Source organism: Daktulosphaira vitifoliae, unplaced genomic scaffold, assembly GCF_025091365.1.
Source record: "Daktulosphaira vitifoliae isolate Bord-2020 unplaced genomic scaffold, ASM2509136v1 Scaffold_1, whole genome shotgun sequence".
NCBI classification, from domain to species: Eukaryota; Metazoa; Arthropoda; class Insecta; order Hemiptera; family Phylloxeridae; genus Daktulosphaira; species Daktulosphaira vitifoliae.
Window position 1 is genome coordinate 26,567,784 of NW_026099572.1, and position 20,564 is coordinate 26,588,347.

Here is a 20,564-nt window from a genome sequence, read left to right on the forward strand (position 1 = left end):
TGCATAATGCACTTCTGGATGATACGCGGAGACGCCACTAGGCACGATGCGAACAAGCTTATATGGCTATAATTTAAAAATATGTTTGTTTTGTGTCTAAACAAGTAACATACATGAAAATACAACATGTGTTTTCATGTGCTTTACATACGAAGGTTTAACGACCCGCTGGTCAAAATCTTGTATAATGAAAAGCTGTGTTATTCAAACAACGCATAAATAATATATCGGGTGTAACAACTAAATTTTCTTGTTAGCTCTCAGCTGGAGGAAGTTAGTTTTTTACGATTGCTGATATATTTTTCAACAGCAATCATATACGATACTAGGTAGCTAACTAAATGCTCTGGCATAAATGCAAGTGCTAGATAAGATCTCACCATTTTGAAGAATTTCGTTTATATTTCTCGCTCTTTTACCCAATTATAAGAATAAAAAAAACTAATTTGAATATAATTTAGAAAGAATCATTTGATGTTAATATATATATATATAAATTTATGTTTTTACAAATATTTAACTTAGATTCAAAGCTAAGCTTAGTGCGATTTATTATTTTGAACTATTACATTTAAAGAAATTTTAGGTCACATTTATTCTTAAGTCAAAAATTAATCAATTCATAACGTTTATCACATGACCCAGAAATTTCTGCTGTTCGGTCACTGACATTTATTGGCGAGACAATTTCGTTTTCGTAGTATCACTTTTGATTTTTTATCGCAACGCGTTTAAGTCGTGACCGGATAATTATAATTAGATGTTACGTTCGGACCATCGTTTATGGTTGGCCGCATTTTTATCAACTGGTGGCGTTGATCGGCGACAACAACGGCACGCGAAAACTGCACGACCGTCAATTTAAACAATATGCGACAAAACGAAAAAAAACTCTTCGAAAATTCCCTTAATCGGTAATTTTACTTTTTTCTAATTGACCTGAATACCTCAGGGGCTGCTGATGCTGTGCTCTTTTTTCAGTTGTTCACCGACGGAGAAACGAAGCTTACTTAACAGACATTATACGCGAACCACAACTCGACTTTCGCGTAATTAATACGGTTTTTTGTTTGTTGCCGTTTCTGTTTCACTCTGATCATTGACGGATTTGCGGTGCCTTGTACGTTGACAAACGCACTTGCGGGGTAATCCAAACACATTAATCACAGCCAAAGACACGAGCTACAACTGACACCCCTGATACACACACGAGTATTACTGCGAATATACCGTGAGAATTGTCCGTTATACGACCAGGGAACTCCTTTTGAGGTCACGGTCATCCTACGCAAAACGCATAAAACCATATACACTCCTAAAATACGCACGCGCGTACGTCGACCTCACGCGACCGACTGCAACGGCGCCAATGCTGCTTAGGTGCACACTTTTGAGGAGCGGTTTTATTTTATCAAATTATATAAATAATTTCAACCACAGCTTTGTTATCGCCGCTTTGTCCTAAAATTTCCCAGTTAAACACGACAAGTTATACAATTAAAATCACAACGAATCATTTCGTCAGAATGAAAGTATTATATCTGCTTATTCTTTAGTACAATTGAAACTTACGTATCATTTATGTTTATTACTGTTTAATTTTGGTTTATTCTGACAGCAAATATAATTAAGAGTAATTACTATGAAAGCAAAATTAGTGCTAAAACTTACCAAACGATTCCCATAAAAAAAGATGATTCTCTAGAAAAAAAAAAGGGAAAATAGTTAAGCCACGAGCATCTCACATGAAAGTCACGTTTTTCTTTTACAATCGTTCACGAGCCACCGCTGTGTCGTCGTTGAAAATTCACAACTCTAAGGCGTCTAACGAAGTAAAGCACAAAAAAGCGATTTTATGTCCTTAGTCACGATGTGCAGGGATACTAGTTCACAAAATAAAAGGCGTTTTTATCGACATCATCATAAACAAGTGATAAAGAAGTCTTTGACAATAATTTATTAAACAACCCAAGTTGAAAAGAAAACTAATTAAATGAGTCCAAAGAAAATCACCAAGCATTTACATAGCGTTATGTAATCACAATAATATGATGACGAGCCTAGCTGAAGATGATATATAGCTTACGAATGTCAGCATAATAAATAAACACAACAACGATTTCTCATGTTAAGGATCAGATCATTTTTAATGGTCCACTACATAACAATGTTTTACGAGTTCTCTTGCAGTATGCACTTTAGTAAATGACTACACAAGTGCCAAGAACGTAACGATACCTCCTTGCTATGCTCACTTTGTTCATTAATCCATGTTTACCGGACAGCATATCTGTAAATAAAATAATTACACCCACGCATAGTACTTATCATTGTATTTTACGATACAGATCTATTTTTCTGGCAGTCAGTTTCCTACATTGTAATCGGAGGAAGTTCTAGCTCAGATAGTTTAATTTATTAATAAAAATAGTCTAAGTAGAAGCAATCGACGGCGTGATGCTTGAAACTAAGGAGGACAACAGGAAGGTCGTGGCACATCCGGAGAGTTATATACATATGACATTCCGTAGTAATTAGTCATATTAACGTTTTCATGAGTCATCGACCGGTACTTCGACGAGTCTTTCTGTCTGCAAGGTACTAGTCTCTGAATTAGAAGTCACCCTAAGCCCAATGGCTTACAACTGACAACTATATCGATCATAATAATATACTATAAATAGGATTAACTAAACGACATTTTAATTGTAATTGACATGTCCGACGACGTCGATACACGATTGCTGCCTGTTGTTTGCGGTACTGACGATTCAGTTTTACAAGTTAAAGCAAACGGCGACGATGTCTCCAGCCAAGCACATGATCGCCGTGTGGCTCACAGGACAAGTAACCTCGTCAACGTCATGCTTGTCTTGCCGGCGGGTCGAGATTTCAATGTCACTAACATCATTAAATTGACGGAACGTCATTTTGCTTTGGATCAGTTTATAGTTGAATTTTTTTTTTTTTTAACGTATACGCGTTTTTACTCATTCGATTTCTATAAGACACTTTTACATCTCTCTCGTCACCATATATAAACAAACAGGGAACTGTATGGCGTGACTTACTTGGCGGTTTTCAATATTCTCACAGCATGAACAATCCGTATGTACCAAATCACTATGCAGCATTCTTGTTGGCTATCACTGTAGTGTATTATTCAAATGGTAAACACAAGAAATTTCAGACAAATTTTGCTGCGCAAGATATTTACACGTACGTGCAATGAATATTCTTGGCAAATGTTTCTTTCCTACTGCCAATCGAAATCATTAAGCACATTCTAAATGTTTATAGTAAAACCACAGAGTAATTTCTTCTTTAATTTCCATATTTTCCTGACTTTGACGAAAATTCTGAACTTATGAAGATTGAATTTGAATGAAAACAATCAGAAATATCGATAAAAGCGGCCAATTTTTTTAAGACCCTTTGTGACGACTGCTGATCACGTTTATTGTATGGTAATAAAATCGAACACACGTTACATATGCACTGCTGTACAAAGTTGACCGTGACTCTTTGAGCCGCAATGAAAACGAAACGATCGTGCTCTGCTCACGGTCATTACCGCACGTTTTGGCGGGTCAATAGTCTACTTGACATGTTCCATTGTGTCTTTACATATTATGCCGAAAAAAATAAAAAATTGTCATACGTTTATAAAATATCTATTGTATTTCTGGACAAAAATTGAATACCAATAATTGAAATTATAATAATATACAGAAAAAAGGAAAAATTATCTAATTAATATTAAAAGAAACAATATAAATTGAAAATTGGATGGTCCAGGGTCACTAATTATTTTTAACTATAAAAGTGGTAACTTGGTACTTAATAAAAAAAAAATATTGAAAGTAAAGAATCTGCTAGTAATTCTTATTTCTATGCAAATTGGTCACAAAGAGAACAAAACGATTAAATCAAAACAATTTCAAACACGTCATAAAAAAAAATGGCATGACTAATATCAGGAAGACACTGTATTGCATTTAAGTTTTTATTTAAGATACGTCCAGATACTTAAAAGTTTTATAAGAATCACTACTAAAACCATATGGTATTCAATTTACTGACTTAACTAAAAAGCATACGATAAAAAAATAACTGACCTTTGAATGAAACACAATGTGTTATTGTTGGATGTATTCCATAAATTCTACTTTAACATGCAAAATAAACATATGGTATATGGATACGCTGCTATTTCTATGATAATGAGATTCACATTCTTTAAGAATTAGTTATTAATATATGAATTTGCGAAAATCTAGGCAGGATCCATCTTTTAATACTTCAAGGTTACCATTCTACCATACTATACCATGGCGAGCCATAGCGACGTGTGAGGTCATAATTTATCCGCAGGCCAAGAAATAATGTACGTATCAAAATAGTCGTTTATATTTTAAACACGAAATCCTCAAAAAAATTGAACACCGGAGATTTATGAGTATAATTCATAAATGTTTTGTGTCGGATTTTTATAATACAAGTACTTAATATAAAATGTGGCTACATACCGAAATAGTTTAAACGCGCGTTTAAACTTAAAGTCGAATGAAGGAAGTTCATAATATATTTCCTTTTGCGTAGGTTCATTTTTTAACGGAAACTAACGTATGGACAATAGACGCCATGATGTTCTAGTTTTCTATAAAAAATTAATAGTCATCAGAAAAAAAAGCTGGTCCAACACACGGACGAGGAGCATAATGAAGTATCGGCGTCGATCGCTTACCGTTAACGTCACACGTTATTCACGAAAAACAAGATGCACCTCCCCACTACCCGAAAGTAATTTCAATATTAAATTGGATGTTTTGTTGACGGTTCGTCCGTTGAACCCTCTCCCCATTGTCCGTCAACTGCATGTCCGCGGTAACAACGACATTGGTTTCCACCAAATCCTCAGCGTTATTCGACACACACGTACGATCTAGTGTACAGCAGTTATGGATACGCAAGTGTTACTCGGGTTAGCAGACAAACGCGTGGCAATAAGACATTATACACATTTATAATGGCCCGTCAAGTGAACACATGCGCGTTGCATAAGTACGGAATCTCGCAAGACTCACGCAAGGTTAAATTATATTTCATTAATGTGCATGATACATAAAATACATAAGAACACACACATTATCTTGATATAGGCGGGCTATGTGTTGTACACGAAACATAGTCCTCTTCCCACTTTAATACCACCACAAGTTCCGCCGAGATCGGTGCATTTTGCAGATTGGTTAATGTATTATATTCATACAATGTTTTACATAAATATAAACACACGTAGATATGCTGTGCATAGGTGTAGTGTAATTAAGTACAATGACTTCTATGTGGGTGAACGGACCAGGCCGATGCAAATTAGACGTGCGGTGTAATTAATTTGGGCTTGACGGCGGCAGACGTCGTCTGGCGTACGTTGCACAGCCTAGGCAATCAATTATACAACGAATGTGCCTCTATTCATGTGTTGCTCGATTATTTATTTATTTTTAATTAACCTCAGATCTCTCGTGTTCTATATCTTGTAACACGCATTAACTTTGTACGACCTCTTCGAGTGAATACGTTACACAGGTTGATATGTAATTGCCGGTGTTTGAACTTCCTAAACGTCGCCGTCACAAGATTATTACATACGGAGCCGATTACGTACATTATTAGGCACTACAATTGTTACACGTTTAGCTCGCGATAGTCTATTCAAGTACAGTAAACCAACGGCACTCTAATAAATGTCTTCAATTGTAACACGGCGATACGATTGTGCTGAGGAACGTTGCTAAGATAATGATGTTCGTTTTACTTTTTGGCACATTGTAATTGAATCAAGTTTCAATTAATCGTGATAAATAACAATCACTGCATTATTTATATATGCTACACCGCTACAAACCAAATTTGTTTACAAACGTTCAATTAAGTTTAAAACCGAAATGATATAAAACACGTTATATATAAGTACGTAAAAAATCGTTCCACTAGAATAGTCACATAGAATTGAAAATACGTCTAACCGCAATGTTTTGTGCGCTACCGCTTCCTCCTCGACGATTTGACCTATCGCTTTAAGGCGTGAAACAGGTTGGGTTAGGACCAACAACGAATTAAACAGATTTTGGAACCTTAAGCGAGTTAATGTCGGGAAAAAGTCGTAACATTAGAACGGTGAAAATGATTCACAGTCGAAAGTATTTCAAACACGCCTGAAAAACAAAAATCACAAGAATAAAATAGTTCTCTATGAACTGCAAAACGGGGCTAAGAATTAAAAGCAGCGTAAAACAATTATTGTTGTAATAACTGTACACTGAACATAAGATTGATAGAAACATGTTATTACAACTGAGCCTGAATTATTTTGCTTTATTATTTAAGAGAAAAAAATAATAGGTCTCACGAGAGAACACTCGTTAAACCTAATAAATGATTAAATAATTAATTATTAACACGTAATTGATTTTTTACAAATATTTTTTACGCGAATAAAATAATATACAAGATTAGTAGCTTGTATAAGATAAATATTACACTCATTTGGAAAATATACATTTATTCTAGTTTTCGTGAGATTTAAAGAACTGCAGGTCAACAATCTCATAATTCTGGATATTTATCTATCATCATTTTTTTGCTAATAGTCAAAAGTAAACATTTTATACCTTGTAAAAATTCTTTGTTGCGTACCGCCTTCGCTATGACATGTTACTAGTGGTTTGCTGTCTTTAATTGCACCCCGGTGCCGTCTACAAGTCGTTAGGTATGTTATTAGTGCAGTATATCATGGTGAATCAGGCGACATTGTGTGGGTTAAAGCGCATGTCAAGGGCGGTGGCATGAAACTGTCGACGCGAAAAATGGTTCAAAAAATTGTATCGACCTTCAACATTTTTTGCTGTATTTTCTAATAAAAGATAAAAAAGCTCCATTATAATTGTGTACCGACCGTAAATCGTCGGTGCGTTCGCCCACGAACTCTGTGTGCAGACACATCAACTAACATGACAAACACGGTAATAACAAACAGTATCGTTAGTTTTCTTTTTTTCCGCTCAACTATAAAAGGCTGCACATCTCCTGTAGTATGACCTCAGTAAAATGGATAATGAAAGAAAAACTGGGAGAGGAGGAGGGGGGCGATGTGGTGTTAATTGGACAGAAATATGACTAGTGTGTCCGAAGGATTGACCGTACAAGGATGATCAAAGTCCAGATCATTTGGTAGACGCACGCTAGATGACGTTAAATTATGTTTGCACAAACAAACTACTAACATACTTGAGCAAAGTTCAACGAGGTCACTTTAACGAGTTCTTACGAAAATTATGCGTACGCTATGTGTGTGGGCTGCTGTCCTTACTGCATCCCAGCCCTCTGTGTCCAGAGACGACGATATAATGAACATGTCCAATGGAAAAATGACTGTGTCAATGGATCGGGAGAACGTAATGTTTATGCGATGACAATTGTCAAGAATGAGATATACTGAGAATAGAGATAAAAGAGAGTCTAAATTCCTATTGGGAATAATTGGACGACCCCTTACGCGACACGCTGTGAATACCATAACAATAATTGATCCCATGACTTTGAACATTACTTTTAAATTACTAGACGCAACGCTCGTCATATGTGTACAATACGCACAGAGTGTACACTGTAATATATCTATACGACGTAGCCGGTATGCAAAGTGCATACTGGTCATTCGGATAGATAATGATACAGAGACGGTAATAATTATTTTACAAGTCTTACATCGACATAAAGTGATTGTAGATGAAGGACTGGTGATAATGATAGACACATTACGTGTGTCGGCGCATCTTTTAAAACAACAGAGTTCAGAAATTATTGGGTAATTAATATACGAATTAAAATGAATCTCCATTTTCAGTCATTCGATACACGTGAAGGATATTTTACTATCTTAGAATATCATAGACAATACAAACGAACAAGCGCATGACTCTAAAATAAAATTCATTAAAAAAGCACTAAAAAAAGAAAAATTTGACTATTAATTATCAAGCACGTTTTTTAAAAGGGTACACATCAATGATGTTTCGTATTGCTTACATAAAAAAGAATTAACATTAAAATATCTTACTTAAATTTTAGAAAAAAGTTTAAGCAAATAATATTTAGATATTGAAATGAACACATTTTCTAATTACTTACACAAGTGTACTTTTTTTATTAGTTTTTTATACGGAAACGATGATTAATAACATCTTCACATACACGTGAAATTGATATTAACGTGAACTCTAATAGTTAAAATAGAAATTGATTTCCTTTTTTTTCTTCAGCGTTAAATGGCTTTTAGAAATCCACAATTTTTTATAACTATAAATCATTGCAAGTGCGACACATTCGGAGCAGAAAACGTCGGCCGGTACTTCATCGCCTTTAAACATTTCCAATTGTAAATTTATGCCGGCGGATGAACGCACCTTAAGTTACTAAACTTATTATTAATTTACGAAAAACTAGAGTTCACAATTTTATTTGCCAATTGTAGATTCTGGTCGTTTTTTTAAATGTACTTAATATTAAACTCTCGTTGTACGCGTGAGAGCAACGAAAAACACCTTATACGATATTCAATCAACGTATGCGCCATGCGGGTTCACATCCTGATCGCGTCTGTTTGGTTTCCTGTAGAGGTAGTCACGGCGTAGTGCAGTATAAGAAAATCAAACTGTTTCAGCCTTCAACAGTTTCACTGGACTAAATCGAATTCACATTACAACACATACGGTGCTTCTCTCGTATCCAAGTGCACCGCGGTGTGTAGAATATTGTGAAACGCCTAGCCAGGACCTGCAGCCATACAATAATAAACAAGTAGTTCGAACCAATTACCACGAAACAATACAGCCTATGACGTGTGTATCGGCGGCCCACACGTAGATGAGGGCAAAAATCCTATTAATTTACTCGACCGTTTTCCGAAAGGATTATACGTTTTTCTCTTCACCCCACAACGAGAAACCAGTTTTTTTTGTTGGCAAAGTAATGTTGCTTACAACATTTTTAGAACTATACATCTCGATTTTTTAACCCAACTTCGATTGTCATCTCTCTGTCACAAAAAACACAAGCGAAGGACTGTGAATGTGCGCGTAGAGCCCAAGGAATGGGATTCCACCATACAATAATAAAATGTTTATTATTAAGTCATTCGCGCTTTTATTGGCTACGTCGATTTCTCGTTCAACATTCAATATTCTACAATAGTAGGGACGTGATTTTGTCATCTTATCTGCACTTCATTTACAAAAAAAAAAAAATTAATGAAAATGAATGCTATGAAGGCTGTTAATGCAGACTATGGTACGTTATTTGTGCGTTTCTTATCAATATGATATAACACTCACATTTATGATGTTTTAACGTCATAAAATTAATTTTTTTCGATCAAAACTTATTCAATACGTGGAATATGATAAAACTCAATTTCTAGAGAGTAAATTATTAATTTCATTACTAATATGATTAAAGCAATAACATTGTACAATCATTTGTAATAAACAAACGATAACAGCATTTATGAGTAATTTATTATCTACTACAGTAGCAAAATTAGTTTTGCTCTTGTTCCTTTACATCAAATTCATCATCCGTTCATTGATACTCTTTAGAAAATAAAATGAAACACATTACCATAAAGTCCATACTACATCGTTGGATAAAAAATACGCAGAGAGACAACAAATATGTCGTTTGCAGCTGTTTTACACGTCTATCACCTCCTCCCACAACTGGAACTCCAAACATCTGTCCACGTCTGGAAAGCAATTACTACTCATCCTCATACTCGCTATGCTCACCTATTTTTTAGTTAATTCTATTAAACATTTTATGCTTACACCCTACAAATTGTACGTATAAAAAATAATGACAAGCGAACGTTAATGGAAATTAGGACAGGTGTCTTTCGGTTAAATAAAACATAAATACAATGTATGACTAATTAAATGGTTTTAAAAAGGAGCTGCAAACAAACAGCAAGTCATAATGTAACGCCAAAATTAATACCATTTAATAATATTACTATAAGACTGGAATTGGTGTTGATGATTTATAACAGTAATGTAACATGCAAAGCACATGGAAACATTATTTCGGTTCTTAAAGATTGTAATAATACTAACTTCACACTTGAATTACGCACGTTGTAAGAATGAGGGTTGCAATATCAGAGATTGATGACTAAACGAATTGGCTAAAGCGACAACGACTGGAGGTTACGCCTTGTATCGATCATTCGGACAGAGAAACTTCGATTTGAAACATTAGTTTTTGCAATACTGTTATAATGTTTTTTCAGAAAATCAAACAATAATTCATAATCAAAATACAGAAAAAAAAAAAAAAGAACAAATAATACTCTGTTGGATTAAACAAATTTAAAATACGGTCTAGTCATCAAAATATTACGATAATAATTAAACATAATGAACGTTCAATGTCTAAGAAATCTCATAAGGATTTCTAATAATTTTTAAACATTTTGTAAAAAATATATAAAGTAAAGGTGTTTAATAAATAATAATCAATACAAACGTCATTTGATAATATTAAAAATTAAACAGGTTAAGTTCAAATATTACAAACATTATCTAAATAACTTAAACTAGTTATCAGTACATTAAGCTGTTGAACTTATCAATAAACTGTAAATAAGTTATTGTACTACAGAGAATACATATTTTCTATAGTACTAGTATTCTACCAAGACTACATTTAGAATTAATTTATGAACTGCATATTAACAGCCATATTATTCTGTTCAGAACAGATAGAGAATCCTCACTTGTTGAAACTTAATTTAATAAAACATCTTTTTTAGCTTTAGGGGGTATTGAAAAATTACTACNCATATTTTCTATAGTACTAGTATTCTACCAAGACTACATTAAACTAAAAGTGAACAAAGAAGTTTGTTATTTTTAATTGTCGATAGTAATTTAAGAGTGAATTTATTTAAATTAAAAACTAATGTTCCCTATTTCATTTCTACTATCACCTATCAATTCAAACGCTTTGATAAACGTCCAAAGACATTTTAAATATTTAATTTATAGGTGCAAAAATTTAATTTACAAGTTCAAATATTTTATTTCTATCATTTAACTGATATTGAACATGAAAAAAAAACGAGCTATCAGTTACGAGTCTCTGAGTGGGTAGATAAATCACACGCCATTATCTCAACAGTCAAGTGTACTCAACAAAACACAACAAATTCAATACAAAACTGTACGATAACCTTGTTGAAAAAAGTTTCAATTACAACAAACGGAAAAAAATATCATCTAAGACAAAACAGCTAGCGTTGACATAATACGAAACAAATTGGAAGATTACGTTTTGTATACTAAAACCTTATAAAATAAACATTTCATATTCTCTACTACTCACATTAGAATTGTAGTGTGTTCAGCAAAATATCCAGTAGAAAAGACCCAAAACCCGCACAAATATTATAAAATCTTTGATAGTCTATACTATATGTGCGCACACAAATTAACAAAACAATCGGTCGACACGAAACGCGTGTAAATTCGGTTTAATCACATAAAAAACATAACAGACGGACCTCAACGACGTTCAACTGTCGACGAAAGACTGGCTTGGCAAAGACGGAGGGAGAACGACATCGTGTTGGTTACGGACCACGGGTACTGCCATAAAACAAACGACCACAGCGCTGCTACAATGAAGGAAACGGGTTCGCCCTATTATGATGGTGTGTATTAGTCGATATTCATCACCAAGTCCATAACAGAAATTTTCGATCAAGTACAATTGACCGAATATGTTAAATGTTTATGTTGAAAGATCAACAAAAATTAATAGATGGAATAAGACACACATTATATATTAAAAGTTATCAATATTAAGACCATTTATTTCACTTGAAATACTCTATCGTATTAAAAAAATTTATATGCGATTGTAAATTGAATTTTATCATGTAAATGAATTTTCACTAAACGCAATAAGTATAAAGAAAAAATGTCGAAAAGGGAGAGTTTTTCTATATGATTACTTGATATTTTTTTTTTACCAAGAAAAAAATAATAAATATTTAATATCAGTAATATTAAATTAAATTTTCTAGATAATTTGTAATTAAAAGACAATAATTTTTAAAAGAACATATTAATAGACTGATATAAATATAACAACAGACATTCTACTGAAGACATTCTACTGATCTACGAAAAAAGTTACTAAATTAGTTAGAATCAATATCACACTATTCTTACATTCTATTAAATAACATTCTACACCACTTATTATTTTATGATTAACCTTAGTTTGAACACAAAATTTGAAGTTAAATATTCTAAGCTTACTATGAGGCTTAGGTTTAAAAGTTATTACACATAAAATAAAATTATAATTCAGTACTAGTATTTAATACAAAATAAAAGTAATTGCTTGTGTTGTACACACGGTGTATGAACATTCGATTAGTTGAAACTTAATGTACACGGGTCACTACAGAATTGTAATTAAACTCATTTGTTTTGGAAAACAGTAATTTAATATAACACGCGCACAATTAAAATACATATCAACGCGGCGAGTATAATTTATTGGCAAGGTGATTTCTCTTCTTATAACTATACTGACTAAAACACACAACATATTAATGTTGTGACAGCTTAGATGACGAGAAATAAAAAATAAAACTTGCGATCAACAGCTTTAAAAGTTGTATTTGCAAAATGTGTTGATATTTAATTTTATTTAATAGCTTATTATTTATGTGCAATATCAACACGATATTTATAATTTATATACATTTTTCAAGTCGTAATTGTCCTAGATAAGAGTTGTCTTCGCAAAAAGTAACATATGTGACTATTCAAGAGTATAAATCAAATAGTAGCGCACATACGTTTAACAAAACGATTTGTTCGCCTAATTTAAGTAAACTGAAAATGATGTAACTCTTTGTACGTAGCACGACGCCTCTATAAGACAAGTGTATACATTGTTTGGCTCTAGTTCAAAAGTTCCATGACCATTCATCAACAGGACACATAAAATATGTGTAATGCATCGGTTATTGGTCCATATAATTCCTTGTATATGTCTTTAGTAAACCGTCTCTTTTATTAAACTCATTAAGTTAGCTGAACCACTTAAGACAAAATATAATCAATAAAGTTATTTTAGATTTAGGAGACGCTATATTTTCCTTGTAACCAACTTATAAACTAGTTATATACAAAAATTGCAAAATAAAAACACAGTACAGCACTAATTAACTACAAGATATACTACTTGATTGGCAAAAATATTTATGATAATAAGAAATCACAAGAAGTTAGTGATTTTGAAATAGATTGATTCCGCCCATATATACAACTTAATTACTAGACTTATTTTCTAAATCACTAGTATAATACATTTTACTTTAGTTTTATACATTGTAGGCGTTTCACGTGTCATACAATCTTTCCAAGAACAATAAAATCATTATTGCGGAACGTCCATGGAGAAGACTATCATGAATTAATTTTAATTTTTTCAAGCTTGAAATTTTTTAAAACGAAAAAAAGAGTAGTTTAAGTAGTAATAAAAATACAAACAGTCAATTGAAGAAGTTGATATAATTTTTTAATTGAAAAAATATAAATTTATTCTACATGATCATAAAATTAACTTTATATAATAACTAAGTTATAAATAATGTTTTATTTAGATACCATATCTTTTTTAAAAACAATGTAAAATAATTTACTTTAACTACTAAAATTTATACTCAAAGTCAACTTCTTGAAAGATGTAAAAGATGTTGTAACAATGGCACCGTATCCAAGGAAGGGTAGAGAAAGTTTTCCTACCGGTCAAAATACAAAGTGAGGGGGCAAAAATATCATCCCCCAAAATTGAATAGGACAAAAAATTAATGCTAAAAAAATTATTACTGTTAAACATCATCAAAATATATTTTTAAATAATTAGATTAGAAAAAAAAATTGATTATTCATTCAGATTTCGTGATTATGTAATAGTAATATGTTTATTGTTATCCTATTATAAATTTTAGGCCTAGCAGATTTTATTGACCAAAGTAAAATTGCATACAAGTTTTTAAATTAAAAATTTTTTTTTATTCAATACTTCAAAATTTTAATATAGTTAAGTTATTTTACTCAAAAAATTGATATTAAGAGTCCCAAAAACGTAACTAGGTAGTTTACAAAGTTAATTATAAGGTCATTTTATTGATTCATTGGAGCAAATATGTTGTAACAAGTAGTGAAAATTATTTAAAAGTCATTATTATAGTACAATTTATACAACATATTTTGAGTAGTATGATTTCTTGTTTATGTTTATAACTATGTTTTTTTATTATATTTTTGTATATTATAAATTTTATTTTAGTTACCTAATGATAGCGTAAGGCCGAAACTATAGTAGTTGCTTTTTTATTTTTGTAATACTCTTGACTTTAATTTTTTGAATTTCTATAATATTATTAATATAAAAATTTATATTTATTTTAGTATAATCCAGTAAAATTATAATGATCCGATAAATTATATTTTAGTATATTATCAATAATTATAAATAATATAACTAAAAATAATATTGATTATATTATATATAGTTTATGAACTATCATTTTTTTTTTATATGATCATTAAAAATTATTAAAAAAATATGTAACCAGTTTTTTAGCTTTGTTACAATCAAGGGACCAATTTTTAGGTTTCTTTAGTCATTAAATTTTTATCTCGCATGTAAGCTCTCCTGTATTGCAATAATTTAATTATTATATTAATATTAAATGTTTTGTAAAATATTCTGTAAACAAACATTTAATAATATATAATATGACAAAATATTTACTACTAACATAGAATTTTCCAATTAGTAGTAAAAATAAAATAAAAATAATTTTTGTTGCTTACTAATGTTAAATCGATGTACATCAAATCAAAATTAATTAGGTTAAAATAGCCAAAAGTAATGAAAAAACATATTTTAAGCAAACTTACAACAAAAAATAGTGAAATATTGAGATAAACGTAAAAGTATTATTTCTAAAGTACTATATCTATTATCTTATGATAGTATAAATGAGTCATACATAGTTGTACGACCTGATTGTTATATGTACGTAAAATCCTTGAACTTTTATAAGTCGAACAAGTTACAACATTATTATCATAAAATAAATCGTTAATATCTGTCGCCTACAATTTTTATAAGACTTTTGAATTTAATGTTAACGATAGATTAAATTAAGTAACAGAAATGTTGAAACATTCCCTTATGTATAAGTTAACACTTAAATTCCAAACACTATTAGTTTGATTTATAAATCGTAACAAATGATTGTAATCGATGTAAAACTAAATCGCTTCCATGATAAAGTAACTGTTTTTATTTAAATTACTGTAAAGTTAACACGTTTTTACTAACCATTCACACTTTAAATGATTGTAATGATCCTCACAATATTTTAATTTAAAATTAATACAAAAAGAATTTAATAGTAGATACAAACGATAAAAATCTTAAGTGTTTAAACTAACCACTGATGAATGAATATAAATAAATATCTTATCGATATAGGCCTATATCAGAGGCATGTGTCAGTTTACACCCTTATGGGTTTCTATAGAATAATTTAGGGATATTCGTTATGTCCATTAAGTCTTTATACAATGTAAAGAAAGAATAATCAAATTATTTGGGTTGAGTTACACTACAGCAACATTGATTTATAACATGACGAGGCTAAGAACAACGTCGACTCGGCAATAAAACGTATTAACCAGTTATTTTTTTTCCAATTTCCCAACATAAAATATTGAAGTGTAAAGCAATGAGACGTATTTTTCGATTTGAGAATCAAGATGAAAAAGTACTACTACTAGCATACAGTGAGCAATCGAATTCACTAAGAACACTCAGTCTCTATAATTAAGACAGCGGTGCGTCGGTATCATAGATTATAATTAAGCTTTTGGCTTTAACACCAATTGGTAACTATAGGATTGTCGTAATATTAATGATACATGCCCATAAAAATATTAAGAGGTACACTTTATGGGCTACAATTGCCTATTATAGTTATCCTTCGACTCCTTAGAAGATGAAATAATATCAGCTAATTATAATATCAAAGAAATTGTTCAAGGATTCACAAAAAGGCTCTTTTATTTACACATGTGTAAATCAGACGATTAATAGAAAGGACGCAGGAAATATCCCTTCTATTCCTTTTAATTTATACTATTATATACTATACTATAGAACTAGTATATTTTTAAAATTTACAACACATGTATATAAAAATTTAAATGTAATTAAATGTGTGTGAATAAATAGTTTTGTGACAACTTATTTTTTTAGAAAATCTATACATTTTTCCAATTTAATTCACTAACGAAATGTTTTCGAAGAACTTTCTGAAAAAAACTTGTCGTCTATATTTAATTGACGAATCGGGATAATAACTAAAAGTCAATAGTTAATTAAATGTACGTTTATACTTAATGGTTTTTTATTTAAACACGTTTTTCAACCTTTTTCACTTTTATTTATCGAAAATAATTAAAAGTGTACACAAATTTACATTTTTTTAAATATTTCGCATTTAAGTCATTGATAAGTTCACTCGACTTCACAATTCTTGAGAAAGAAAGGATAACATTCTTAAAAAACATTAAGATGTGTGTTGGTTCCTTTAGTTTTGAAATGTTAATTTAAAATAAAATTTAAATATTTACTTGTATGATAAAAGATTGATAATATGACTAAACATGAAATTTTGTTGTTAAATGAATATTTATAAATTAACATTCACAGATCTTATATCTCCGGAGAGTATCACAAACTTTGTGAGTCATGCAGTAATTAATTGATCATTCCGTTAATTATATGAAAATTTTTACAAAATATGAGCTAAAAAAATCTCATATTTGTAATTGGGCTTACAAAAATTATTATAACTCAGACTCTTTAAAAGAAATATATTAACAGTAAATTCTTAAGCATTAGCAAACATTATGTTATTTTTTAATATACTACCTCTGGAACAATTTTAACTAGTAATATTCCGTGCGTGCAGAACTTTTTTAGTCATTATGAACCTATTTTGTCGTTGCACCCCACGCTTTGTTCTTAGTACATGTTGTTTATAATCGTTTACACGCAATTTAAAGACGCTGAAATGTTGCAAAAACTGTTAGAAATCCGATCAACTTTCCCCCGAAGCACGACAAGTGTATGTATCTGGTCCTCAGAAATTCTTCCTAATATTATACGCCACGTCGGCAATAAATAAAATTAAAATGTCACAACGTCCACACATTCAACGGTCGTGTACCAACCTCTCATTATGCGAACAAATGCGTGACCCAAGTATCGTTACATTCGACAAAATGGCGAATTTAGCCTACTTATGGCTAGCTTTATTTACGCACATTACAGAATAAAAAAGTACAAATAGTAAATATGAAACGAGCAGAAAAATCACCCACATAAATGGAAAACTTAGTTAACTTGTATTCGATGATTACTCACAAATGATTGGAAAAACTATTTGTTTGAGAAAAGCGATTTTGAGTTCTATAACGTAAGTCGCCGTATCGATTAATTCAATAAATGACTGTTATAAATTTATTATTTAAATACATATTTAAAACTTGATGAATTCATAACATGGTAAAGAGGATACAATAACGATAAAAATAATAGTGATTATGATTAAGATACCTGATTATAACACGTATTCAGTCTAAAGAAAGAAATAGTAAGAAATAACATTATCAGTAAAATAAATGACAGAATCGCAGTTCTAAAATAATTGACTTATCATTGGAAAGCCACGAGAATGATTCAAGTTTAAATTTTCACTTCATTAATACATAAAATGACATAATAAAACTCCTACTTTATTTTAATTCAAATAACTATCAGATATATTTTTACAATCGAAATATATTATAAACACACGTGTATAACTGGAGGACACAAACTAAGTTAACAAGTTTTTGGCATTTGGGTTTCATTATTCAGTGACACGATAGAATTTAACTTAGTATTGGTACTAACAAGGAACCCCAAAGCTATTTCGTCTGTTCGTTTTCACTTTTCATTCTGAGAAGATTATTATTTATCGCCGACAAAACAAATAAAACTATTATTAATATATACAATAATGTTTCATGTACAATACCTTCGCATAGTTATTTAAAAAAATATTTGGAACAATCAATCATATCCACGACGCATAAATCTATTCGGATTCCCTATGGCGACTTCGTTGAAAAACTCAGATGAACTATCTGGTCATTTTCAGTCGTACTTTATTGTAGCTCCATCAACTGCACAAATAGTTACAACTCGAGCTATTTGTATTAATCATCTTATTCGGTATTATATAATAAACTAATTTATTCAAATGTTTTTTTTTTTTTACCTTGAACATGTTTAAGATTTATACCGAATCAAGTTAACAATTACTTAAATGTTAGAAAACAATAGCAATAAATAAGAAATTAAATTTATTGGATAGGCAAGCAGTATTTTCAATTGCGTTTTATTAGTTAATTGAATTTCATTCTGTTATTTTTTTAATTCAATAAATATAAATTAGTTAAGTATTTGTCAATGTAATTGTTCGATATAGCATAGTTGCTCTCGTCACTAAATCTAAAATGAAACGTTTTTACTGTAAGACTAAATGACTGTTTCTTTTTTAACAAACATTTGTAATTTACAACGGTAGAGTAGTAGTATTTTGTGAACGAACAGGTCGGTCTGAATGGGATATATGAGACAATATAATGGAGTATTACCGTATGCTTGAAGTGACACAACAGTCGTTTTGTCCCCTAAAACAAGTTTAGGTTTGATCTGAGCCGACATTTAAATTAGTTAAGACTTTAGAGAAGGTGCGAGTCAGGGTAAAAGAGTCTTAGGTCACGACCGGTGTTGCCTGAAACGAATAATTTTTAATAACTTTGACTGTTTTGGACGTAAATATAGAGACCGAGAAGAAGTCTTTCTTTTGTGCGCTTCGTAGTCTTTTCAGCTATTATAATAATAATTATTGTTCTCGACTCAGTGAAAAAAGGCAGCCATCGATCACGCACAAACAATAAGGTTCAGTTTGATATTATTAACGTTAAATTAAAAATTAATACTGTAATAACACATAATAAAAATGAATCATACACTATACCGGATTACAATCGAACTAGTTCTATTGTTGTACATAAAAACAAATAGAGTATTTGATTATAGAAACTCAGGGCGTATTAACATAGCATTATCATGGAACATTATATTATGTGGTATTCGGTAACAGAGCAAAATTGCAAATGTTGGCAGAGTAGCCGCCGAAAGTAGAAGCCGACTCATTTTATGGAACCACGCAGCAATAGAAGTCATGCATACAAGAGCCACCAGTTTTTTTTCGTGAGAGTTTTAATTGAGAACACTGCCGGAGAATTAGGTTTGTAAAACCGAACCCCTAATGGAATTGGCACTATGTCAAAACGGTTACATTTACTTTAAGATCGTAAAAAACTAAACTGATTTATAATTGCCTTAAGGTTTTATTTGTTTACAGCCCACACTGCATGGTGAACTCCGGAAACTCAAAACATTTTTTCCGTCGTGTTTAAATCAGTGCATAACACATACGTCGTTTAAACACGTGCACCATGATAAATATGAGACAGCAATAGATCAATATTATTTCGATCGGTTCGTATTATTTTGGCCATTTACCAAGCACGAACAAATCTACACACTGCATATAATGCTTCCATTTTCAAACACTTTCGATATTTTCTTTTAAATTAAAATTCAAATAAGAACTTCTTCTTAAATTTCTTTTAAATAATATTGATTTAAAAAAGATTAAAGTCATTTATATATTCGAATCGACAATTCAATTTATATCAATTTATTTCATCATCGTTAAATGATTACGATTACGATGTAATTTGTAACGTCATCAAGATGCCCACAGTTTCCGCAATAACTTTTTTTCAACCTACTCTTGTAAACTAATAGCGACATACACTTTGTCTGAGACCATTACTTTCATTCACTATTCTTCGATCTCTAGCAATGTCAAACAATTGCTCAATAGAAAAAAACTCTACTTTATGCATTTTGATAATATTTACTAACGGGAAAATTTTGACGTGTTTAATACACATTTAAGGGTTGATATTTAATTCGAATGACTCACGTTTTCCACCAGAACATTTTTCATATCCTAACCCTTATACTAGTGCAGAATCTTATACGTTATTGTCTGTATAGTAACCACCAATCACCCCATAGAATTGTTTCGTATATTTGATTTAATGAAAACAAATAGCATGTGCCACCACCGCTTACAATAGAAAATATATTGCGAGCAGAAATACAAAGACTACAACAATATACATAATTTTTAACTATAATCGACATTAACAGTAGCGAGCCCTATAGAGTTAAAACGTTTATACATTTAGATAACAATTTAAAATCTCGTTTTGATA

The 20,564-nt window shown here is 31.1% G+C and overlaps 1 protein-coding gene across 4 annotated transcripts in view; it reads right to left on the bottom strand.

The window, feature by feature from the left end:
• LOC126896578 (puratrophin-1-like) overlaps window positions 1-20,564 on the bottom strand; it is a 104,666-nt gene that overhangs the window by 62,578 nt on the left and 21,524 nt on the right. The window contains exon 1 of one of the 4 annotated variants that reach the window (XM_050669493.1): window positions 11,446-11,670. The exons of 2 other annotated variants lie outside the window; for them this stretch is intronic. The gene's annotated coding sequence lies outside the window, so the exon portion shown is untranslated. Of the gene's footprint in view, window positions 1-1,671; window positions 1,696-11,445; window positions 11,671-20,564 lie in introns of those variants that run through there. One more of the 4 variants, XM_050669495.1, reaches the window with a different exon arrangement.